Below are 25,965 nucleotides of genomic sequence, written 5' to 3' on the forward strand. Positions count from 1 at the left end.
TATCTACAAGTTATCATTTTTTTAAAAAAATCATGTTACTATTATAGTAAATCATAACAGTAAATTCTTTCCCCCTTGAAGCAATGATTTTACCAAGATCTGTGGCCTGCACAATGCTGACCTTTAGCTTAACCCTGCAAATTGTCACCAAAATAAGATTTTAAACTTGCTTAGACCAGAATATAGTTGGAGAAAGTCCATTCAAAGACAAAAGATTTATACTAATGCAGCAAAGAGCAGGTCTGGGCCAAAATAGGTATTAATTTAAGAGGACTTGCTTAAATTAGAATGATGATGGCCTTTGCTTGGCCTGTAGGAACAGGTGATGACAGGAAAGGAAGAAGAAAAGAACTGGCATGTCTTCTGCAGCACAAAGATCTCAGCTTAATTTTCCTTATATTTTGTGAGACTTATGTGAGTCTTACCCAGGACTTCAGGCACTGAGGTGCTGGGATGTGATGGAACAGTCCATATGGAGACAGAATGGAAACTGAAGTAAAAAATTTAATTCCTTTAAAGGTCTCTGGTCAGAATTTAGGGGGTAATTCTCCATTTGAAAAACCTAGGAGTTGAACTTGCTCATCCTCTGCAAAGCTGATGAATTCTTTGCTGAAGCTGACTTGATCTACCTGTACCCACTGGGCTCAGGTCGTGCTGTGACTTCCCAGAGCAGCAGCTGCTCATGGCCTGGGCTGGGCTGGCTTAGGAGAGATCACAGCCAAGTTAAAAGGCATTTATTCTCCTGTTCCCCAGGGGGATTTGTCATCTTTGTGCAGTGTTAAGGACAATGTGTCATATTGGGCTCACCAGGGGGTTTAATGCACTAAGGCAAAGATCTACAAGGGATATAGGCACCCAGCTCTGAGGCTGGGACTCAGATTAATTAGGGGTCTCTTGCACAGTGATTTGGGAAAATTCAGTGCCTGCTAATGGGATTCACATGTACCAGCATCCTGAGTGCAGGCATTGAGGTGGGGAGCTGGAAAAGTACTAAGAAAAGGATGTGTTTCTGTGCTTTGGCTGGTACCTCAGGTCCTTTCTGGGATCTGGCCCCAAATGCTGAAGCTTTATGTGTTTACAGTTGCACTGAGTTTCCTTAAGGAAATAAATCAAACCAATTTTTTTTTTTGTTTGACACTGCTATTAAAGTAGAAAGGTGAACACCAAAGTGCTCAAGAGGCCCAGAGCTAAACTGGAGCCATAATTCCCTTGTTCCTATTCTAGTTTTGAACGCCCTTCATCAACTAATCACTGCCTGGCACAGTATTAAATTTAATCACTGAACTCCAAAACATTGTAATGTGTCTACCTACTCCATGGTTCCATTTGGATGGAAATTTTCTATCTCGTTTAAAGACTATTAAAGCCCTGCCTTTCTTGCTCAGAACAAAAGGGTATTGTTGGATTTGTTTTTCGTTAGGTTCGTATTCAACAAAAGATGATTATTCTGTCTGCTCAGTGCTGAGATCCCTGTGAACATGTAGACATCCTCTCTACTTGCTTTTCTTTCCCCTGGATGACTGCAAAATAGAAACATTTCCTTCTCACAGAAGTGCACGGTTGAAATGCACAAAAGCAGATGTTATTTATCAAAACTTTCAAGGTTTTCCTAACATAGGTATTAATTAAAAAGTTGATGTGAGGCATAATTGAACAAAGAAGCAGCATTGCAAGACACAGCAGGAGCAGCAATGAGATTAATACACATTTATGATTAAGAATTCATATTTCATGAAACAAAAACTGTTGTTTCAGTAAAAACCTTTTGACCTTTAAAGAGCGACGTGGCAAACCCACAAACATGGAGTTGTTTGTTTGGTCCCTATTATTGCCATCACACTGTAACCTGGGGAGAAAAGCTTTTTTGATCCTCCTGTGGGCAGGAGAGCAGGATTCTTGCTTTTGGAAAGCTCACAGCCCATTCACAGTGGGTTGACTTTTAAAAGACCCATTTATTGAGTGACGCAAGGTGCAAATTATGACTCACTCTGCATAGGTTAAGTTTGTGAAAAATCAACCTAGATTCATCTGCTGAGCACCTACACAGCTGCTTAATCCATATATTATCTCTGGGGTCCCATTAACCCTTTGAAAAGAGGAAAAATGATCTGCAACACAACCCAGCCAAACTGTTGTTCTTATGCAGGGAGTTGAAGATTTTCTCTTGTCAGATCTAGTGAGGGACAGATTTTCTTCTCCCTGGCCAGGATTAGATCACAGAGTGGCTCAGCAGTCAGAGTTTGAACATTTCCTCCCCTTCCAACAGCCCTCACAATAAATCCAGCAGTGCTGGTGTTTGCTGATCTGTGACACTGTTTTCCAGGTCTCACCCAGATGAACCAGATGCTCTTCAGTGTCTGAGTCCTCTAATGATCTCACAATGATACTGTAAGTAATTGTTGTTCATTATAAACAGCTTTTTAAGCAGAAGTGTGCTGCTAGTCCAGCATGTTTTGTTAGCTGAAACATCTCCTTGTCTTTCCCACTTGTATCACAACCTATTTTCCCTGTAGATTTGAGGGTTTGGGAGCAGTTTTGCTGTGTTTGCAGGGCCTTTCAAAGGACAGAACCACCTCTTCACCTTCTCCACCCATCACCTCCCCCGTCTTCCCTCCTTTCAAAGGGAGAACACCAGGAAGTTTGGAGATTCAGATGTGGTTCCTAAACCTCTGTCAATGAGGAAGGTCTCCTATGCTCCTGGAAATGGTGTGCAGCCACTGGTTCCTGTATTTCAACTCTCCTTCCTCTCAGGAAACCCAGAGTCCAAGGGAAGGAAAACCCCAAATGACCCTTGCACAGGTCATTGCAAAAAGTGGTGGTTACTTAAAAAGGGTGTTACCTTGTGTGTGTGCCTTCATTTCTCCACCTATCCCTCTTGTGCCCATTTTACAAACAGTGGCAGCTGTTACAGACTGGCAGTATGGGATGGACACTGAGAAATGAAGTGTCTCTTTCTTTGACCCCTTGTTTTCAGTCCTAACTCAGCACAATTTTCCTTTCCTGGTAATAAGGCTGGGCTAGAGGAGGGACTGTACCTCTTCGTTACTGTGATTAAACACTGCAAAAAGCTTTTGTCCAATGTGGAATCAAATGCTGAAATTAATTTACTTCCTCTCTGTTCATAAATACTGTGTGTCAGCCCTCTGCAAGCCACAGTTTGCTAACCTACTCCCAGAGATTCCTGCAGAGAGGAAGTGGCAAAATTGCATGTAAGATTATTTACAGAAAACTCATGTGAAAAATGAACATTGGCCAGATACCTGTCTGTGTCTTTACTCAGGCAACACTTATTACCCTCTGACTTTCATGGTCAATCACAACTAGACATAAAATGTGAGTTTCACAGCCCATGTAGGAGATTGGAATTGAGTATAAAGATATATATGCTGTTGTTTTTAAGCCCATAATAAAACTTACTGAATACTCATGAATAATAGATACATTTAAAGGAAATTACGATCTGCTCCTGTTTAATTTTTGAAAGAAAAAACCCCAACAAATTAGCTTATAAATTCTCTAATGGTTTATTCTTTAGGGCAGAACAATGGAGGCTTGGTATGAAATTCACTGGAATCAATAAAAAGACCCTCATTTTATGCCCCAAATTTGTAACCCACACAGAAGTCTGTTATGGCAGCTGCCACCTCTGCTAACACACCAGGGTTCAGCCCGGGTTCCTCCAGGGCTACAGCAGTAATGGCTCTAAAGTCTGGCTGCAACAGGCTGGTATTCCCTGTGGATCAGGCACAGAGCTGGACCTGTACCGTGCACTCACCTGTGCCTTACGTCAGTCAGTCTGCTATGTGCTGTTCCACTTGCAGCTCTTGTAAATGGAGCTGAGAAATGAGCGGCGTTTTCGGCCCCTGCCGCCGCTGAAACGTGACCCAGGGCTCAGGCAGGTTCCAGCTGCGATCTCGCCCTTCTCATGAACGTACATTTATGTTCTCAGGACCTTAGAGCTCCTTCTACACGGGCAAAAATTGTAAAAACAACGTGAACAACGTTCTCTGTGTACAGCGGAGTTATTTAAAGTGCCTGAGGGTTTGAACATAAGCAGACACTGTGTTCACGTACAATATGAGCAGGACTTCTGGGTTTTGGCATTTAAAATGACAATTAAAAATACAGCAGGCATGTTTCAGCAACTTTATGGGTTGCCATAAACATCCAGAAAAGGATTCACTGTAAGGATTGTTTTCTTTTTTTGTTTTCTACCTGAGTTTTCAGTGTGATGTGTTGTAACACAGCATGAAACTCAAGGGCAGAAGGTGTCTGCTGCATTGGAAACTGTTGTCCATCAAAAAATGCTTCTTTGGGAGAGTCAAAGTTTACAGACTGTTTGGCTCTGTTCAGGTAATTGTTTTAGCTTCCTGCTCAGGAGTTTTCTATAAAACCTTGAAGAGAAAAAGCCCCAGAGAGGTCTGGGAGGTGAAAAACGCTTTTCTTCCTCAGCAAGGAAACAACACAACAGACTCAAAATCAGTCCCTGGCACAATTCTGGGTACCATGCCACTACCTGAATTTTCTTAGAAATATTTACCACAGGAATGACATTTCTGCATAGTCAGGCAGCTCTTCCCACTGTAGGTGCCTGACAATTGCCAAGGACTGGGAACTGTACACTGTACCCTGTCCCTGTAAGGAATCCAGTGTTTATAAAAATATAAGGAACCCCTTGTGGTGTTTTAGACATTAAGGTGAGAAGAAGAACCTGAATCTCAAGTTAAGCATTTAATTACAAGGCCTTTCTTCCTCAGTAATTTTTTGCCTGCCACTTGTAAACCTTTGGCAAAAAGAATTCCTCAGCTTCTTTGGCTTGTAAACTTGACTCTCTTATTAATCAACACCTAAATCTCCAAAATGCTTTGAGATGTTGTTTTGATATTTAGTGAAATGTCCCTTAGGATGGTCAGCTCTTTCCAAGCCTTAAAATGGGAGGTAAAGTACAGTTTGTTGTTAGATAGTTCTGAAATCCATCTTTCCTCTTCGGGATACTTTAGCAAGGTCTAATTCTGTGCTTGTATTGAAACCTCACAGCCATCCCCTGACCACCTAAAGATGCTCAGCCAAAATAAATCCCCTGCAGCTTCCCTGGGTTTTTTGCAGCCCCTTCTCACCATGGGAGTTGTGTGGCTCCTCTTTAGTGAATGCCAGGGTTGGGATTGTTTTTCAAGACTAAGTGAGAAGTAGGTTCCTGCCCTGAGTTAAGCAACACTCCGTGTTAGTGATCCAGTGTCTCAATCAAGGCAGGAAGAAGTAAGGAAACTGCTTTATCCTCCTGAGTGCTCAAAGCAATCCCCAGGGACTGGGAATGGGACATCTGTCAGAAAAGAGGGAGATAGAAGGTATCTTAGGGCTACATTTGTTTCCTGTGGCTGTGCTTTGTATTTTATCCCTTTCCTCTCTCCCTCACCACAATTCAGGACTGTGCATGAGCTCTTTTCTCCCCTTTACCTTTATTTATTTCCTTTACTGAGGTAATAATTTTGCAATCTGAGGGATTCAGAGCCAATCCCATTCTCCCTTTCTACCTTGCTGTCTCTTTTTCCTGACCCTGCCACAGCTGCAATGCCACGCTGTGAACCAAAACTCAAAGGTCCTTTTTGTTTGGTCGATTTTTGCTTTGCATTCTTTCCCTTTCCCTTGCATTCCTGCTCAGTGTAGCCCTAGCAGCTCTTTTCCCTCGTGTGGAGCATCAGGCACATCCCCCAGGCCTCCTGCTGAAATCTTTCCCTCCCTGAAGCATGACCTTGTGCTGGATCTCACCCCTCATGCAGGTGCTCAGCACAGAGCTAACTTCAAGTCTAGTTAAGAGCTATTTCGGGGGGTGAAGTGGGCATGAGAAAAGGTACAATTTTAACACTCATCCTTTTTCCATGGCAAATTGGACATTAATTGTAGTGACACTGCTGGGATGGACAGTCTTTCTAGCTCGGTTGTTATGCAACAGCAGCTGTGTGACTTCTTCATTTGTACAATCAACCTGAAACTGTCTCCATTAAATCACACTTGTAATTGCTGCTACCATGAAAAAGGGGAAAAGCAGCTACAAGAGGGCTCCAAAATCCTGCTCTGACTCCTGTACCTTGGTGAACATTGCCAGTAACTTCTCTGGTGATGGACCTGGAGCTCACCTGAACATGGAACAGAGTTGAATAATCCCTTTCACCTGTTGTACATCCCAGGTTTGTCCCTTGCCTTTCCTTTGCTTGTCCTTTGCCCAAGCCAGTTACAACCAACAAAAATTTCAGCTGCTTGGCCAAGTGTGTCACAAGCCACTGCACCTTAGTCTTGGCAAATTTATCTTGCTGTTCCAAAAATTCCTCACACTCCTTGGCATTTACTCCTGTGGGTATTTGTAGACTGTTATGACTGCCCTTACTCGTTGTTTAGCCATTTAGCTGTGTCCTCATAAATCATTCCCCCCTCAGCTCTTTAGCTGGGCTCCCTGCCTGTGCTCCTAAGTGTGAAAACTCCAGGCTGAGCCCCCCTTTCCACATCTGCTCCCCACAGGATTCTGTTGGTGGCACAAAGTCCTTGCTCAAGCCATGATTTCATTCCTGGCTTGTTGCATGAACCAAAGGATCTCTGGTTCTCTGCAGCAATAATGGGTTTTATTTCCCAGGTCCTCCCACATTCTCCTAAGACTTGTTCCACCTCTTCCCCTGAGTTAAAAACCCCAGTTCAGGCTCCTTGCCCCTTCTCCCCAAGAGCAGCAGAGGCAGGGAGTATCCCTGCAGTCGTTCTGCTTCCACTTCCTTCATCCCTCAGTCTTTCCTGAAGGACTTCCCTGCAGCCAGAATCCCTTTCCAGGGGCAGCTGGAAGATGGGCACCCACAGCAGGGCATCCAGCACATCCCAGGCGGGTGGGATGGGCACAGCACATCTCCCAGGTGGGTGTCTAGTGGAGCAGGGTAAGGATTGGATTCAAACCTTCTCTTCCCAAATGTGTCAGGAGCTGGTGCCCAGGGAGCTGGGCCATGTGTTTATCACATTTACCATGGGAAATTCTGGCATTTTTTGCCCCCTCCTGTGGACACCTGTCTGCATTCTTGGAGTGTGGACTTAACACATACAAATTCCAGGAGCTTTGTGGTGAGGACAGGATATGCTGTTGATTAAGGCATCTTGGAAGCTGTCTAGATCTTAAATTAATTGCCACAAAACATTACCAGGAAGAAGAGAACCCTCCAAAAGGTGCATTTATCCAGTTTATGAGGATGATGACTACAGCAAGGATTGAAAATAATTAAGAGTTGTGTAAAGTACAGGAATTACTTCAGAGTCCAAATGAGGCTTTGACTTTTAGGGAGAAGAAAGAAATTTCTCGTGGGCAGATTTGTCCATAGCTACTTATTGCAAACTTCCTTTTACTTTTTGTTACATTTTTGTCCATGGTTGTGACCACAGATACAAGAAGGACCAGAGAGATCCCTAATCTGGCACAGGGTATCATCCAATCAGTTTAGCACATTGAACCATCACATGCAAAGTACAGTCTTGTTCCCTTTTCAGCTGAATAAAATTTGGAAGTTGCAAAATGATCACTAAAGCAAGAGACAGGATGTGATGGAAGACATTTCTTTTCCTAAAAGCTCAAAAACTCTAGACAAGCCTCCAGTCTGTGCTGTGTTTCCTTCCTACTTGCACATTCATTTTATGTCCTCCACTCTCATCCTGCTTGTTCCTGTGCTAGCTGGGGCTGATCCTGCACTGAGGTCTCTTTCAGGGCTCTTCCATCTCCAGCTTGGAAGAATCATCCATTTGCCTTGTGGAAAGAGGAAGAATTCAGTTCTGAATTTGGGGTGATGTGTTGAAAAGCTACTTTTGTTTCACCTCTGAGCTCCAGAACCACCCTTTAAATCTCTGAACATGAGCAAGCGGGTCCAATATGACCATGAGTTAAGTTAAATTGTACCCAGGAAGTTTAGTCTTGTTTAATGGCTTTGTTCAATCATTCCACTTGTTCATTTATCATTACATTAACATAAAAATCATGCAGTCTTTCTCCTCTGAAATAAAGGAGATTCCTATAAGGAATGCAAGTCTGCATGTTTTTTTCTTTGTTTGTTTCTGTGACTGTACACAGGGACTTTTAATTTTTTTAAAAATAACTCCCTGAGCCACATTTTCCCCCTCTGTTTCAATCTCTTCAGACATAAGGCAAGTACAGAGGAAGAGCTACAAGTGTAAAAAAGAAAAATCTTGTTCCTCCCTCACATCTCCAAAATCATGTCTAAGTGTTGCACGTTTATTTAAGCTGCTGTTGAGAAAGCCACTGGTGAGTTCATCAAATTATATTAGACTTTCAAAACTTTGGCAATGGCTTTTGAAATTTGATTTTCTGTGCCCCAGATAAGAAAGAAATGCAGTAATCCATTTGGAAGTGAGGGTCTTTCAGTTCTGCCTGGTTAGTAGTTTAGTAAAAGTTTAAATATTTATTCACCAGGAAGGGTTAGTCCCTGCCATGCCATCTCATGCTCTGGTACAGGGTTTTATGCTCTTTTTCTGGGCCTTTTTCACCAGGTCCATGAAGTCTGACCTCTCTTATTGGCTTCTCATTGTTCCATTCTATATTGATCATGCTGGAATGATGATCTCTAGAGAAGGTCCTGGAAATCTGTGCTCTAAGCATTGAGTCTGCCCTGGCATGGGCTACACACTCATCAGACTAAGCCAGAAACAAAGCTGAAATCTCTTCTGAAAGTGAGGTAGAATGTTTAAAATGAACCCGAGGAGATCTCTCTCAGAAATGTGCACATCATCACCACCCTCTTCTTCAAAAAGCATGAAGGTTGAATCAGGTTGTCTGATAGAAACAGGTTCTGCCCTGGTGTTGCACAAACAAGTGTGGGAACGCTGCAGTTTCAGAATGGATTGGGATCTGCAGAAAGGGGCTGTGATCCCTGTGACCTCCTCATGAGCTGTGAGTGCCTTACAGAGGAAACGTGGCACCAAGCTGAGAGCCTTTGTGTTGGCTGTTTGAAACAATTCCAGCTTTCTCTGCTGGGGAAACACGGAATCCTGGGCTTAGGGCTGATCCCATGAAATGGCCTCATGCCCACTGACTCAGGGCACTGTGTATAAATTGGGTAATCAAAAGCTAATTACCTCCTGTAAAGCATCTCTCCTCTTGAATCCTGTGGGCCATTTCATCCCATGACTGATTGCACGTCTTCTCACTTACGTTTGATCCAGCCTCCACAGAAGGCAGTAGGAGTTAATTTTCTGATTTTCCTGGGAAAGGAACTGAGCTCTGTCCTCAGTGAGTGACTTTCTCTGAGCAGATGGATGTTGCTGAGCAGTGCAGTCAGAGCAGGAGCTCTGCAGGAGCCATGGGCTGATGGCAGTTCTCCTGGTGCTGCTCAGGAGAAGGCCCTTGGCAGACCCATCCTCCCTAAGAAGCAGAAGCACTTCTGTGGCTTGCTCTGCAAGCACCTTCCCCTCAGAGATGGTGCATTTAGAGCACCAAGAGTGGAGGGAAGTGTAAGAGGGTTTCTCTCTCCTTCCCAGGCCATTTCTAAGCAGTAAAAAAAGAGAAATTAAGAATTCAGCTGACTTAACCATTAAACATAATAGATTTTAAAAGCCATTAATTTTTTTTTTGAGTAAAGATGCACTTGGAAAACCCTTTTTTAAAAAACACAAGCTTACACTGTGAGTTATGAACACAAAATTATTACTGCTTCATACCTGCAGCTGAAAAAGGAACCATGTACCTCTGGATGTCAAATGTGGCTTTAATCTGCTTCACAGCTTGTTTTGTTTTGTTTTTCTCTGTTTCATTTCCCTTTGCGGTGTTAAACTCTGACCCTGAAAGGTGAGGAAGTGAAGGAAATGGAAGGGTGAAATTTGGGGAGTCTGAGGCAAAAAAGCCAAAGGAGCCACGGGACAGCCTGTCTGGTTGAGAGATTGAAATGTAAGTGGACTCCTCAAATTAATTACTTTGGAACCCACTCACTTCTGGATGTGGACTCCCTGAAGCTCAAGTCTTACATGATGTCACTGAGATGGCATTTGGGGCTGATTTATGTTGGCACAGGAGTGGCCATAAAGTGCACATGTGTGCCCAGAGTAGCCCCTTTTCAAACAGAGCATGTTTATAGAAACAGGAAACGTGGCTGGAGCAGGAGCACCCCGAGCCACTGCTGTGTCAACAGCATCACAAATACAGGTATCCAGGATCTGCACCCTGCCTGCATTTTCCATGGATTTCCACTCTGCTCTGTAGCCTGGAACACACTTACAAGAGATTAGTGGTTGGTGGATGGAGGAAAAATGACTTATTAGGTGAAATTTGCTCCACTAAAGATGAGTATCTGACCATGAGCCACATTCCACATTTTAATCCTTTTCTTTCTTACTCTCTCTAATCCATGGCTGATATTTCACAGTGATAATCACTCTCTTTTTTTCCCTCCTTGGAGAGGACATATTATATAATTATATCTGATTCTGTAGTTCCATAATTTATCTTAATAAAGTATGTGATTTCTGTCTGAATAAATCTGAAGCCTTCAGGTCATGTTCAGGGTAGTGTAAACTTTTCACAGTTCTTTATAGTACATATAAAGAAATAGTTAAATATATACGAGCACTTTTAGGAGACAGAAAAGCAGATATAAATGAAGATCAAAAATTGCAGAGCAGTTTTGGTGATGGATGGAGAAAACTGTGCTGTCTGATTCCTCAGATGGATTTCTTTGCATGTTCAGCCTTCAACCTGTTCTGAGTTGTGAGGTGCTATAAATACACAAATAACCAGCTCCATGATGTGTTTGGGTCTGCTGTGCCTCTAGTGAACTGAGAGGGGTTTCATGCTCCCAGAGCTCAGTGTTTTGTACACAAAGCTCCTCTAAGTTTCTAAGGAGAACCAATGATGCAGGGGGAATCCTTTTTCACATGTGGTACACAACTCTCTTTTTCTCTTCCTCAATCTGAAAAATCCTTGTTTTGATAATGAAACAATTCAGGAGATTATTTTAGGGCACATCTGATATTAGGAGTTTGAAGAAAGATCTTCCTGTTGTCTTGGAGAGGAAACGCATGTGAATCCTAAAGCCCAAAATGCTGTGTCTATGAAGATTAACTTGAAATAGGAGTCTGTAATGATCTTTTCCATGGATATATTTTACTCTTACACCTTTAGAGCTGACAGGAGGTGTAAGCACTGCTCACAGGAGCACATCTGTAGCACAGAGAGTGACAGCATCAACCAGGTAACTCAGAGAGTCTGGACTAGCTCAGATTTTACTGAAAAGCAGCAGCAACTGTGCTGCAGTTCTTGCTCAGGGGATGTAGATAATCTGGGTCTAACTGAGTAGGACTGATGTATCACCCACTGAAGGCTTACATTCCCTTTGGAGATGACATGGGAAAGTATTTCTGTAAGAGAAATACAGTTCCTTCATCAAGTGTCTTAGGACTTGTCTATTTACTGATTGCAAGTCAGATAAATTTGTCAAAACATTTGTAACCTGCGGAATGAAAAGCAGAACCAAACAACCTGCCCTTGGTGTTTTATTGCAGGAATTATTTCCTGTCAGATTGCTGAGTGTAGCACTCAATGAATATCCTGGCATGGTCACTGCTATTGAGGAGCAGACAGGAGCTGTGATGCTCTGTTGGATTTGGACTGGGATGTATTTGTCTGCTTTTTATTGGAAAATTGCTTGCAGGTAAAGCCTTTATGTGAGTTCTCCTTTGCTGTTTCATTTCAGGGCATGCTGGTGTGTTTGGGACAAGATTAGAACAGAATAACAGAACACTTATCAGAAGGATTGGGAAACAGATACTGTAGTGCTGAGTGGGTGTCATGGGGGAGGGATTTTAACTTCCCTGGATTAGAGCCCAGCACAGGGGTAGATGTAGGAAAAATCACGTCGGCAGAGAATTGCGTGTTGAGAGTCTGTGGGTGTGAGCTGAGGACGCCCCACAGCAGCCTGGAATCCCATCTCTGCTGTCTGGAACTGCAGGAATAGGCAGCACAGGAGCTTTGATGGCTAAAAGGGCTGTGTTCCCTGTCAGAACAGTGTCCATGCAGGCCCCAGATGCAAAGAGATCTATTTGTTAGAAATCAAAATGTTTCTTTCCCAAAGGCAAGAAACACAAGGTTTTTAAAGTTCTGCAACACACTTCAACTGCTTGAGAGTTCATCTTTTTTCCTCCAAGCTCATTGAAGCCAGCACTTGTCTCTGTTACTGTTCACAGTTCCCAGCTCACAGAGATCACTGCCTCTGAAGGACTTACAGCAATGCATTTCACTGGGATGGGGAAGAGCTGCTGGTTCTAGCAGCCAGTTTAGCACCATGGTAAGGATTCTGAAAATTAGGAATTTTCTGAAGGTGCATCTTAGAAGGTTGCTGGGAACGAAATTTCTTATTTTTATGTCTTAACTTTCCTCTGAAATACAATCTGTGGTGTCCATGTGCATATTTGTGGAGTGAGAGTGTGGTTTTAACACCAAACTGGCCCTAACAAATTCTCAGACTTTATAATCCTTACACAATTGTTTGTGCTCCCTGTGTGTACTTGAAATGAATGTACATGATGCACACAGAGCCACCAGAACAGGATATGAAACAGGAACCTCTGGAGTGAGCGTGAGCCGGACGCAGATGTAAAAGCCTTCAGGAGCACACGCTGCCTGCTGACGTTTGTCAGAAAGGGGTGGCCCGGAATCCCAGCCCAAGCAGATGTGTTGCAACAGGCACAGGAAGAGATCAGTCTTAGTGTCCCCTGATGGCTTCTGCTGGAGAGTTGAGGCTATGCCAGCTTTTGTCTGTGATCCAGCCTGGATCTGGAACGAAGCGTTTCTTCCCAGACATGATGTGTTCATGTTTTGGTGTCTGTGAAGCAAAGACTTGATGTGAAACTGGACGGGGGAGCAGCAGCTTCTTATAACTTGTAACTTCTCTCTATTTGCACAAGAATTAGCCAGAGGAAGAAAAAATATTTATGCTCTTTTCTGTGTGTGAAGTGTAGAAACTGAAGGGATTCACACTGAGATTTCCCAGCTGTGCTGCCGGAGGTTTGCAGCCCACACTGCAAGTTCACCCCAGAGCACCTTCCACAGTGATCAGCTCCAGCCTCTGGTCCTGTGTAACCTCTTCCCTTTCCCCCTGTCCTCCCCCAGATCCTGCCATCTTCCTTATCTCTGATGCCCCTCATCTGACCCCTCCACTCCTGGTCTCACAGTGTCTCCTCCAGAAGCTGGACAAATGGACAGGTCAGTCAGGAGATGCAGGAAGGGACCCTGGGGTTATCTCAGTGAGCAGGTTATCGAAGGGCTGCTCTCAAGAAATGGATCTGGGAGCAGTCCAAGTCATCCCAGGCTGGAGACAAGTGGAGGCTGGGCTGGTGAGTTCCTCGGGACCAGCTGTCTTGTGGCTATGGGGGAAAGATGAGAGCTCTGAAAATAGTGGTGGAGACGCCCTGGAGGCAGAAAGAGGTGCCTGAGATTGAGAAATGTGGAAGGAAAGTTATTTTTTTGGTATGCATTTGGGGACTTGGAATTGGCTTCCTCTGCAAGGAAGGGCTTCCTGTAATTCTTTGACCGGTTTTATACCCAGGAGGGAATTCTTTGGCACTGGATTCAATGCACACATGGGATTTCACTTTGCAGTGAGGCTGCCCTGAGACAAACCACCTCCAAAGTGTAATCAGCAAAGTTTTCCTCAGGTGCAACCTCTGTGACTGCTTCCACGTTGGACTCCTGCTTGCTCATTCCTCGGCTGGTTTGTCAAAACTTCACAACATTTAGGCTGCTTTTCCTTGCAGTGCTGAGTCATTCTCTGAATGGAGTGAGAATTAAAGGGTTTGTTACTGTAAATTTTGCTAGCCTCTGTCTGAAATCCAAGTGAGAAAAACTGCAACGTCAGTTCACTCAGAAATGAGCTTTTAAAAGAACCTTTGTCCTCGATACTTTATGTGTAACACTTGCACATATTTTGTGTTTTCTGTCACTTGTGGTCTCTTTAATTACACCACGGGAATCTGAAGTGTGGCAGGATCAGACACACAAAAAGCATGACCAAAGGAAAACAGAATTTTATTGGTTTTAAGTAGATTTTTCAATCTAAGAGGTAACTTTCCTGAAAAGTCACCCTCTGTTTGCAAAGGTTCATTTGCAGCCCAGAGAAGCTGTGGCTGCCCCATCCCTGAAAGTGTCCAGGGCCAGGCTGGACAGAGCTTGGAGCAGCCTGGGATAGTGGAAGGTGTCCCTGCCCATGGCAAGGGATGGAACTGGATGAACTTTGAGTTCTCTTCCCTTCCAAACAGTTCTGGGATTCTGTGATTTATGTCCAGGACACATCAGTGCATACAGGGACTGGTGGGGCACGTATGTGCTGCAGCCATTTGCTGGGTACAACCAAAGCCATAATTTTAAGGATTATCCTCATGCACACAGAGGAAAATTCAGTTTTCAAAATTCTTTACTGGTGATGAAACGTAAGCCAGAACACTGTTGGGTTTTCTGATGTCAGTGTGAGCTGATGGAGTTGGCAATAAGAAAAATTATCCTTCAATTATAGGCTGAACATGTTTAAAAGAAGTCACTGAGACATAGATGGTATGGAGCCCCATATTACTATTATTATACTCAGTAAAAAAAGAGTCCATAAATTCTTCTCTCTCCTCCCTCCTCTGTTAAAAAATTAGTGTCTTTGTCACATGTAAGAGCTGTACAAGTATCAGGAACAAAACATGTAGGTGTTCTGAGCAGAGTCATTAAACAACATTTGTTAAGCACACCAAGTTCTGGACTAATTCATTCTGTAGCTCTTCTGTTTCATGTGCTCAGGTGATAAAGAATTATGCAGAACTTCCATCAGTGGCAATTTTATTTCTTGCCTTGAATCAAATGGTGACTCAGAATGAAAATGTCACTGAGACATGGGCTGTGGTGAGACTGTGGCTGCTGGTTCCAATCACCCTGGAACTAGAAGAGGCTCTGTTGGTGATGCAGGAGCCCAGGCCACCTCTGCAGGGATAAAGCAAGAATTAAACTCCATTTTCAGCAGAAAAGGCTGAAAGTTGATAAGCTGTGAGTTTAAAAATGTTACATTCAGTGGTTCTTCATAGAAAGGGCACTGTTGATGAAAGAGAAACATTTCATGGTAAGAAGTTAAAATGGAATGGAAACATTTTCCTCATTTTTTACAGACTTTTCTTCTAGATAGTATTTCTAACTTCTTTCTGAATCTTCTGTGATCTGTGGTAATGGTAGCGTGTAATTATATGGTATAATAATGATATACAATACAAAGATTACTTATTAAATATGATATATTTATATATATAGCCTGGCACTGGTTTTGGCTGTGCTAGTTGCCATCAGCACAAATGTCCAGGAAGAAGCATCCAGCCCTTAGGCACTGTTTATACAGCAGGAAAGTTTGGAAACTTCTGGTCTTGGGGTTGGATGCACCCACTAGCACTGCACTTGATATGCACTCCCACTCGGGATTGAGTCTACCTACCTTCTCTGCAGAGTTTGAAATGCCACTGCTCTGAATGATTCTTCGCCCACAGAGGGAGGGAGGAATTCAAATCAGCTGGGGAGCAAAGCACTCTCCGCTGGGAATAGGAGGAAAGAGGGCTCCTGGTGGTGGGAGAAGTGGGGGAGGAAACGAAACCACTTTTGGGGAGAAGTGGGTTCTGCAGTATGGGAGGATATGGATGAAGTGGGACAGGATGTGAGAGCACCAGACATTGGCAGAGGGGAAAGGAAAATGGATGTTCATCAAGCCCTAACCATAGGAAGAAAATGTGGGATAATATAGTGATGGAAAAAACCCTAAAACTTGGGTTTTTTTCCAAGAGGATACCCAGCCTGATGATTTGAGGTGACCCTTGTCTTTCCAAAACTGTTCTCCCTGGTTGGAAGAGATGCTGCACTTCTGGCCAAATCCCTGCAGCCCCAGCAGTGGTTTTAGCAGCACCATCCCCTCTGGGAGTGCTGAACACCCTTTCAGTTCCCTGCAGGAGCCAGTTCTGGTGCCTGGCACACGTCACCCCTCTGTGTGCCCTGTGACTGCTCTGTCTGGAAAGCTGAGAAGCCCAAGCATGAGGTGGGAGAGATCTGCAGAAGGAAAGGAAGGCTCAGGGAAGAGTGGCTCTCTTTGCATGGTTGGCTGAGGGTGTTTTCATTGTAGAGCGTCCTATTTTTAGGTTTTATACTTTGTCATTGTGTCCTTTGCTGTGAGCTGAGTTGCTGCCTCCTGTTGCTTTCCCTCACTACAGTGTGATTATAAAAGGTGCAATTTTGACCTCATCATGTTTTAGCCTGCTTATCATGCTAAGTGAGGGTTTCTAGGGAAAGAACACCAATCCTGACAGGATCCAAGGCTCCAAGGATAAAATGACCTAACTTCTATCTTAGCATATCAGCATTGCCACACTTGTCTGTGTCAGGAATCCAAAGACCTGAGACAGGCTTTTACAAGGTATTCCTCAGATGCTTTTTTACAAATTCATTTGGAGATTTCCCCGTTTGCCTTCCTGTTTTTAAGTCTTGAGAATGCAGATGGGTTGGTTGCACTTTAAGGCTTCTTCATGCAATCAAGTTGGAGAAAAAATGTTTAGACATAATTATATACCCCCAGGAACTGGATCTCATTCAACTTGCAGAAAAAATCACAACAGTTAGTAGGACTGTACTGGACTGAAAAAGTCCAGAGAAGTAACGTCACACATAAAATGCCTCATTTGCACTAGTTTCTATTTATTTATGTATTTACAGGTTCATTTACTGCACAGGTAGTGCAGAGGTATGACCTATTTGGTTTAGATAAAATCAAAACATATTCATTCCTAAAAGTGAAAAAGTGAAATCAGATGGATTGTCGTTGCTAAATTAGGCAGACTCACCATTTTTTGAATGCTACTGGTTTAGGAAGGACAAGGTTGAAATGGAAAATACCTGCCCTTCATTATGCAGTGGAGCTGGAAGGCAGCCAAGGTGGACAATGTAGTCCAGCACTGATTGCTGGACAGTCTAATCCAATCTAGACTGGTCTGAAGGGTGTCTTGTTTGTCCCTGGAGCAGAGGGAGCACTGCCTGAGCTGTCCATCCACACTGGATAATGAGCAACTTTCCACATCTGCCCCTCTCCTGGTTTCCCTCCTTTCTCAGAAAGTTCTGAATGCTTCTTGAGTACATTCTCTGTGTTTTGAGATAACACGTGAGAAGGAAACTTCTTGATAATTATATTTTTCTGTTAGCTGCTGGGGAAGTCTTTTCTTTTTTCCCTTCCCAGATTCACATGACTCTCAGGAGTCGAGGAGAAGATAGGTGAGCACTAAAAACAAACGCAGAACCATCTGGTGTGTGGAGGAGGGACGACTCCCACGCCGAGCTCAGCACGAACGCGCGGCATCTGCGGGGACGGGGATGTGCAGCACAATCAGCCACGGCCAGATCTGGCACCTAAACACCTCGGGGGGTGATGGTGGTGCCCAGGCACCTTTCCACAGCAGCCTAGGGAGCAGGAACAGCCCCAGTGCAGAGGGAAGGGGTCAGGAGACACACGCGGGCAAGCGGGGCTTTGCACTCTCACTGTGTTTTAAGCGTTGCTGGGTTTGTTCCCTGGAAAAAAGGGCAACAAAAAAATCAGGAGTGGTTGTTCAGCCCAGGAGAGTTGCAGCTTCTTTCTTCTACTTTCATGATGGGCACAGCATTCCCTAAGGGGCTGAGGGAGGACAGAAATTCCTCATGGTTACTCTCATGGAAGTTTCTTCAGGCTGTGTTGATACCAGGAAAAATGGATTCCCTGTATTTGTTGTCTTGCAAATTGGAACATTTGTAGACAAACCAGCCCCAGCACTGGGGGTTTGTCTGGTTCCACTGCATGGAACAGCACTGCCAAACCTGAGATGAACTTGCTAACTCCTCACACATCCACTGGGCAAAACTGACTGAGCTTCCAAAAAATCCTACTGCCTGTTTTGGGGTTGTGTTTAACCCTCACTCCAGAGCTACTGCTGAGACAGACCTGCTCTTGCTGGGGGTGAAGCTGCTGCTTTCTGAGGCTGGGATAAGATGGATTGTCACAGAGCCAGCAATAAAAGTGTGATGCACATCAAGATGCTGAGCAGTGCCACCCCACTCTGTGTAAAGTCTTTTACCTGCTCTTCTACCTCCCTTTCTTAGTGAGGCTAATGATACTACCTAGGATACTCCCAAAGGCATAAGTGGTTCATATTTACAGCAAGCTTCAAAGACATAAATGGCTACAGAGTGGTAAAGTATCATTATCTGCCACTTTAGAAAGATGCTCCAGATTTGTAGAAAATTGGGCTGTTTATTCTACAATTCAGTGGAAAAATAAGTCTCTATAGAAACTACCACTTCAATGGTATTTACATTTCTCTACTACGAAGCATCTTGAGAAAGAGCATTCCCATAAATAGTAAAATGAAGTTGTTGCATTTAGTATAATAAGGTAATATTTACAAAATACAGTGTATGTTCTAAGTATTATTATGGTGTTGCTGTGGATGCATGGAATATATTGTTAGGAGACAAATTTCCCAACAGGAAAAACAGTGACGTGTAAAAGCAACGCATAAAAATTCCTTCGTGCCCTCCCTGGTGATGAAGCTGCAGTGAAACTGAAGATTGAAGCTAATATTTCTGGCAAAGCTGATCCTTTAAAAGTTCATTTCTGAGTAAGATTGCAAGAAAAACACCCACATTTTTAGCTGAAGGTGCCCTTATATGCATGTGCTTGCAGTTAGATTTTGGGTATTTGTTACTGGTACTGAGCTGGGCATTTTCCTCCAGCTCTGCAGTTGTAAAGAACCACATGAGTGTGCCTGTCTATAGTTACCTAATAGTGAAAACGATACAAAGAGAATAAAGAAAATACAAATAGCATTTTTGTATTTGCAGTGGTGGTAAGAGAAGTAGATTTGGAAAGGTTGGTGGGCAGTGGATTGTGAGCTGTATCCCTGTTACAATCCCGTGTCCATCTTTCTCAAGGAGTAGATCATTGCAAGAGCATTCTTTGAAAACACATCTGAAAGATTCAAGTGCCTGAACATCATTGGTGTCTTCTTTGGTGGTTGAATGCTCTGAAAAGGGTCAGCCAGCACCTTTAATCAGGCCAGCAGCAATGGAAGTTTATGCTCCAGATGTCAATTAATCACTGCAGTGATAAATAATGGCTGAAGGGGTTCTTGGTACCAAAACATCTCACAGTGGCTGCTGCAGGTACAGAAGTAAGAAGCACGTAGGAACCTGTATTGTCTTTTCAAGGTAATAGTTTAGGTCAATTAACTAACAAATGCAAGCCCCAAATAACAGCCAATAAAAAAAAGGAGGGGCCAGGCTGCTGCTTCCTAAATCGCTGACAAATGACTGAATTACAGGTCTTATAGCAACAAATTGTATCGGTGCTGTCTTGACCCATTTACTCGATCCTGGTGTCTCTCCCTTGCCTTTGTTTTGGTGTTTTTCTTGCCCAAGATTCCCAGAAGCCTTGAATGCAAGACATAATGACACAGCTCCTGCCCTGGTAGCACACTGTGCAGTCTTTTGTTTCAAGCACACAGCATGCACCCAGACTTGCTCATAAAATATCCATAACAAAATCAGGCGATGCCTGTCTCTCTTATACATTTTTAAGAGCTGTGCCCTAAATCCATTAAAAGACTGAGGCTTGAATAGAAGAATAATCCTTCCTATCATGTGGATGAGAAAGGAGTTGGGATCAAGTAACTGGACATATAAAATGAGCCATGTCAGTTTGCTGACTACCAAACTTCTGCTATGGGAATATAGCATCTCTTGAAGTTCAGAGCTTTTGTCTAAATGGATGAAAAGTGTTTTGCATAATAGAACAGAGAAACTTTACACAGTAAAAATGAAGCTGGTGTAAAGAAAGGTCAGTGAAACAACAATTCAAGAGTCAGAAGATGGTGAGGACTATGTGTATTGATAGAAGGTGCCTTTTGATTTCAGGACAACTAAGGTGAGGGAAAGGTGTCTTTATGATAAATTACTTTTGAAATGTGAAGTGGTTGCTCTTACTCCAGAAATGAATCTTGAAAATTCAATTCTATACATTGAAAAAATGGTCTATATTGTTTTATCCTGAGAAGAGAAGTAGGGAACCTAAAATGATTCCACACAAATGTTCAAAGGAGAAGGGAATGAGCCACTAGGAATGAATTGGGTATCTACATCCCTAAAGCTCTTTATAAAATGATGTTCTACACCTCACCTTGTCAGGAGTCCTCTCATCTGATCTTTTCTGTAGAACTATACTGTCTTTAATTAGGAAAATGTCCCTCCATCTATGTCTTGGTGCCATACTTCCTTTCCCTATTCAGTGTCTTGCATCTTGGAATCATTTGCAGATGCCCTCAGAGGTACATTCCACTCTTTAGCCATGTCCATAGGATTTCAGATGTATAGATGGGGCCCAGAAGCAGCTGGTTTTCCTTCCATGGAAGGTGGGAGGGGATGAGGATGGACACATGGCCCTTACCAGGAGCAGGGTGTTGTGTTCCTGCTCCTGAGTTACCGCCCAGCATTGCAGAGCCCATTCCAATTCCCAGGGCCCATCCTCCTTAGGGAATGTGAGCCTCTGTCCTGAGGCAAGGACATTAAATGGCATTGGAATTTACTGTCAGAGTTTACAGCTGTATGGTTAAATGCAGATTTTCATCACCCAGAGGGAGTGTGCTGACTGAGTACAGCCCCACACAGCCACCTCCACTGGTGCATTCCTCAGTGGGTCAGGAACTCCCAAGAAAGCAACACAGTTTTTTCTGGGAAAAAGTTGGAGGGAAAAAATAGCTTCAGCATTTAGAAATACATTTCTTTAGAATATACTTCCAAGTTCTTGGGTCTCTGGAGTATGAGGTGATGCACACATCTCCTGGTGCTTTTGCACACTTGAACCCCAAAGCCAAGGGCTCTGTAAGAAGAAAATAAGAAAGCTTCATAATGCATTCCTGGGAGCCTTGACTGAATGAGCTGGGACTGCCCAGATTTCTGTTATTGATTCATCTTAATTCAGAAACGGATCGTGTATTGTCCTCACTTGTTGTTGGTGTCACTCCTCTGAGCTTGGTGGAATTCCTTGAGTGAGCAGGATCAATGTTTGCTGGTTAGAAATAGGCCAGAGGACAAATCAGCCTCCATAAACTCTAGGACTTCACTCTGAAGAAAATCCCTCTGACAGAATCTTCAGTAACTAACTTATCAGACAACTTTAAAAGCACAGTTTACTGTAACTATTAATTTGGGATTTTTCTATTTTGGTCATCTGCTTTTTAAAATGACTTGTTACTAGAACTGCCTTTGCAACTTGTTACTCTCTTTTCTACTTTCAGTTTCCCTCTGTACTGACTTAGTTGTAAGTAGGCTGTGGTTTTCTGAAAATGGAACTGTGATGTTTGCTGTGTTTTCTTATAGAAGATGTGTTTAAAAAAAAAAAAACCCAAACAAAAAGCCCAACAAGAAACCAAACCAAAAAAACCCAGAAACCAAATGACCACCATATAACCCAACCTAGCCAAAATCTTAATTCTTACCCCCAAGTGTTTAAATTACTACTATTAAGACAAATTTAACACAGGCACTATATAATTGCTTCTCCAAGATACTGCATTCACATCTAATCTGATATTTTTAATAATATTTGCATTGTTCAGGGGTCCTGTTGTGTGCAGGGAGTGTGTGCATAGATCAGCTTGAAAGTGGAACATGTGGATACTTGACCAAACCTGTAGGGGATGAAGTTTTCACAGTTGTGGTTTGCCTCCTTTCTTTGTTTGTTTTACAAATAGCAACCTCAATTTTGCGTTTCTGTCCCTGGATCCCAAATGATGCCAGGACACTTCTGTATCAGATGGAAGCCCATCTTCCTGGTTTGAGAGTGAGGAATTACAATTACCAAAATACGCCGATTTTCAGCACTCCTCTTAGGAAGAAAAAAAAAAGGCAATATTAATATAAAAATTTATATAATAATTTATTTGCTGTATTTCTAATTTGACATCCCCTCTGATCTTGATTTCATTTTCACATGGTAACTTTGATTCTTTTCTCTTTCTATTTTAAAATACCTCAGGTTACTTCAGGCACAGATTTTTTTGGTCAGTAGGTGACCTCAGCTGTTGCTATCATCAGCTGGTGCTCAAACCAGCAATATCTACTGGGCTCACATTTCCTCTGGGCTGTTCCATGTGGTTAGAGAAGTTGTGTTCCCAAATCAAGAGTATGGGATACTCTCCCTGCCTCTCCTCCTCTGTTCTGTGGGAAGTTCCATCCTGGTGGGTTCCTGTTTTGGGTGGGGACTGAGCAGACATGAGCCACGTCCCCTGCACGTGCTGCTCTGGCATTTCCCTGCCAACACTCCATCGCTTTTCTGCAAAGCTGTGCTTGCCACGTCGGGCCTGGCAGGGCCTGGAATGAGCCATTTCCTTCACATCTCCTTTGCCTGTAACAATCTTGAACTTGTTGACCCATGTGCCTATTAATTATTGATATAATGATGCATTATTTAGGCTTGTTTCAGCAGACGGATACATTATTACTAGGCAGACATTTGCCAGACAGGCTGATAGATAGCATCCTAAAAAAAGTCTCCAGTTGCCTTTGTACAATAAAGGCCTGTAACTTCATTACTTTCCTCCCAACCCCCTCCTCTTCAGACCATGAAACCTTAATAGGAATCTAAGTGTAATAATGATCTCTGTAGACAACGGGCTTAATCTGGACTGTGTTGGAGTTGTGGTCCTGATGTTGGTCAGGCCTCAAAAATACAGAGGAAGTCGCCTTCACCGATCTGCTAAAGCTGGGTTTCCTATGGTACAATGAAATTATTTTGTTTTTCAACCCCTTTCCGTGGAAAGGAGAACCGATTTCTCCCTTGGTTGCTACGAGCTGTGTTGCAACACTCCGGAGCTGCAGGCAGAGCTTGATGCGTATCTCCCAGGGAAACCTGCCTTTGATTTTGTCTAGGGATGCAAGGAAAAGGCGTATCAAAATGAATTATCTGTAATTTAAAACAGGCGTGCGGAGCGTTTGGAGCCTTTGGAACTGCGGCGTGGCTGCAGCTGAAGGGAGAGGAGGGAGCCCAGCCTTGGTGGGAGCTGCTGGGACGGGGAGCAGAGTGGGTCCCTGCTGGGGCTGGGCATGGGGCAGCTGCTCACGCCTGCTGGGCCCTCCTTCCTCCTCCCCTGCTGCCCTTCCTCCTTCTCTACTGCCATTTCTCCTCCTCTGCTCTCCTTCCTCCTCCTCTACTGCCCTCCTTCCTCCTCTGCTGCCCTCCTTTCTCCTCCTCTGCTCCCCTTCCTCCTCCTCTACTGCCCTCCTTCCTCCTCTGCTTCCCTCCTTCCTCCTCCCCTGCTGCCCTTCCTCCTTCTCTACTGCCATTTCTCCTCCTCTGCTCTCCTTCCTCCTCCTCTACTGCCCTCCTTCCTCCTCTGCTTCCCTCCTTCCTCCTCCCCTCCAGCCCTCCTTCCTCCCCTGTGCTGCCCTCCTTCCTCCTCCTCCTCCTCCTCTGCCCGCAGCCTTCTCAGTGTCGCAGCCGCCTCCAGCTCTGATGTCAGAGCCGCGCTCTCCACACGCCGTCCCTTCGAAAGCAGAAGACGCACAAAAAGAGGAAGGAAAGCAGACGAAGGACAAGAACTGCAGACTCGAGTGGTACGAGTCTGACGGCTCGTTTGATTTCCAGGGCTTCCTCACAAGAAACAGTTCTGGGGAAGCAATTTCAGAAAGAATCAGCTGCTGTGTGATCTGACACTAAGTGCTTCATGCCGTGTGGGCACCTGCTGCAGCCAGACCCACACTGGGGTTCTCCTGCTGACACCTTGGGTGCTGTGCTGAATGTTTGCATTCTTTGTGAGTCGTTTCTGTCTCATTTCTGATCCCCTGCTACGGCAGAGCCAGGAAAAGCTCCTTTAGTGCAACCCCAACTTGACCAATGTGTTTGTCCCCCCTGCTCAAGGCCATTTCCCTCACTATGTGCTCACACTAATATTTTCTCTGGCTTTCAGGAGCACCAGCCACACTGTTCCCCTTCCACAAAGCCAGGATCTCACCCTCAGAATGTGTTAATCTCTTCATTTCCCCCTGTTCAGCCACACTTCCAGAAGTCCAGTCTTGTTCAGCTCTTCCAAAGGGACCCTTTGGGTCTGTCCAGAACTATTAACAACTCTTAACTATTAAAACAATATCTGAGAAAACCTGCATCGATTTCCTGACTGCTGCACAGTGTATTGTGTGTCTTGGTCAGCAGGTTCAAGATGTCCAGGTTTGCTCCAGCTCATGCCTTGTCCCCTGATTTATGCAGTCTGTCTTATTCCTGCTGACATTTTGTTGTTCTTTGTCCAGACAGCTCAGTGAGCGACTGTCATCATCTCGTTTGTCAACTATCTCCTTCATCCAGTCTGTCCATCAGGCAACCATCATTATCAGGCAATCCCAGCCTTCCACAAGACACTTCCCAGCCCTTTTAACTTGTAAAATGGTTTTCCTGAGCCTTTTTTTTTTTCCCAGTGGTCCTCCATTTGAATAGATGAGCACCAGAGTTTAGCAGCCTTCCCTTGTAGTCCTGGATAGGATGGAAGAATTTATTCTGTCACCTGTTGTGGATTTTATCTCTGTGTAGGGACAGGGAAGCTGCTAACTCCCACACTCAAATCAAATTTTAAGTCTGACATGAATAAATGTGTAAAATGCAAGTCCCTAACACTGAATACACAAACTCTCTGTAGACTGTCTAAATTATTTCAGGCTAGTTTACTGAAATTAAATTACATAAAAGTCATACAAAGCAGCACATTGTTATGTAAAACTCTACAAAGCAAGTGCTGTGATTTTAACTGAGTTGAACAAATAAAAAATTAAGTGTAATTTTTGTTCGGGGCCATGTGTTAGCTTTTGAAAACAAAAAGGAAATAAATGAACCAAGTCACACAAAACATATGTCTGCAGAATAATGATAAAATATATACTGGACATCTTGGAAGTGTGGTTTTAATTCTTGCTGGTGTTGTGGCTGGAGGCTTTTGTTGTGCAAAAAGGCTACCCTGTGTTCATTTTACAATACAGAATGTTTTTTATTCCTACTACATCAGGAATAATGTGATCCTCTTGGAACAACATGGAGGGTTCTGAGTCCTTCAGCTGAGACACCTTCCTGGGAATGTGCAAAAGTGCTGCTGGCTGTGGTCATCCAGCCAGGCTGTGGAGGAGACTGGCTTGGGGTACCAAACCATAAACTTTGTGTCCATGAATTCCAAGGAAAGGTTTGGCTGTGAGCAGCTGGATTTGAGCAGTCTCACACAGAAGTTCTGACGCTGCGCCCTCAGGGTCGCTTTGTTAAAAAAGCCGTGTGAGAAGTTTCTGTGCTCCCTATTGTGTGCACGCTGCTTTTGGGAAGAGAGGAGTGGTGGTGGTGGCTCTGGCCATGGCAGGAAGGCTCTGGCAATGTCTGGCTGGAAAGGCACTTGTCTCTCCTGGCACGTTGCCGTGGCCGAGTCCCCGAGCGCCGCGTCACGTCCCTGTCCCTCCCAGGGCAGCGCAGTCGTGGGGCGTTGCTGGCAGCGTTCAGGGCATGGGCCAACCCTGTAACAGCTTAATTAGCTCTTCCTCGTTAAGCAGGATTTCATAACGTAGGTACACGTGTTCAGCTGTCAGCTCCATTCTTGCAACAAAAGGAAAACCAAAGCCGTAATAAATAGAGAATATTGCACAAGCCAATCTCCAAATAATGGCATTGGGTGGAACACGAGAATTAGGAGCTGTGGCTACAAAGCAGATTGGTGCTTCCTATTCCTCCAAAAAACACAGCTCTTCAGCAGCCAAGGGGGGTATTGAAAGCCTGGAGATGCCTTTGCTTCCCTCCTGGTGCTCCTGATCCAAGTCTGTGGAAGTGAGGAACTGAGCCCCATGCCTTGTCCTTTCCCTCTGACGCCTGGTTTAGTTCCAGAGCACTGAGAAAA

General features: G+C 44.0%; 1 long non-coding RNA gene across 2 annotated transcripts in view; it reads left to right on the plus strand.

Annotated features, from left to right (window-relative positions):
• Positions 1-25,965, plus strand: part of LOC135305414 (uncharacterized) — a 161,418-nt gene that overhangs the window by 83,273 nt on the left and 52,180 nt on the right. For both annotated transcript variants that reach the window (XR_010366600.1, XR_010366601.1), the window contains exon 4: positions 2,324-2,388. This is a non-coding gene — a long non-coding RNA (uncharacterized LOC135305414). The remainder of the gene's footprint in view (positions 1-2,323; positions 2,389-25,965) is intronic.

Source organism: Passer domesticus, chromosome 7 (assembly GCF_036417665.1).
Source record: "Passer domesticus isolate bPasDom1 chromosome 7, bPasDom1.hap1, whole genome shotgun sequence".
Lineage (NCBI taxonomy): Eukaryota > Metazoa > Chordata > Aves > Passeriformes > Passeridae > Passer > Passer domesticus.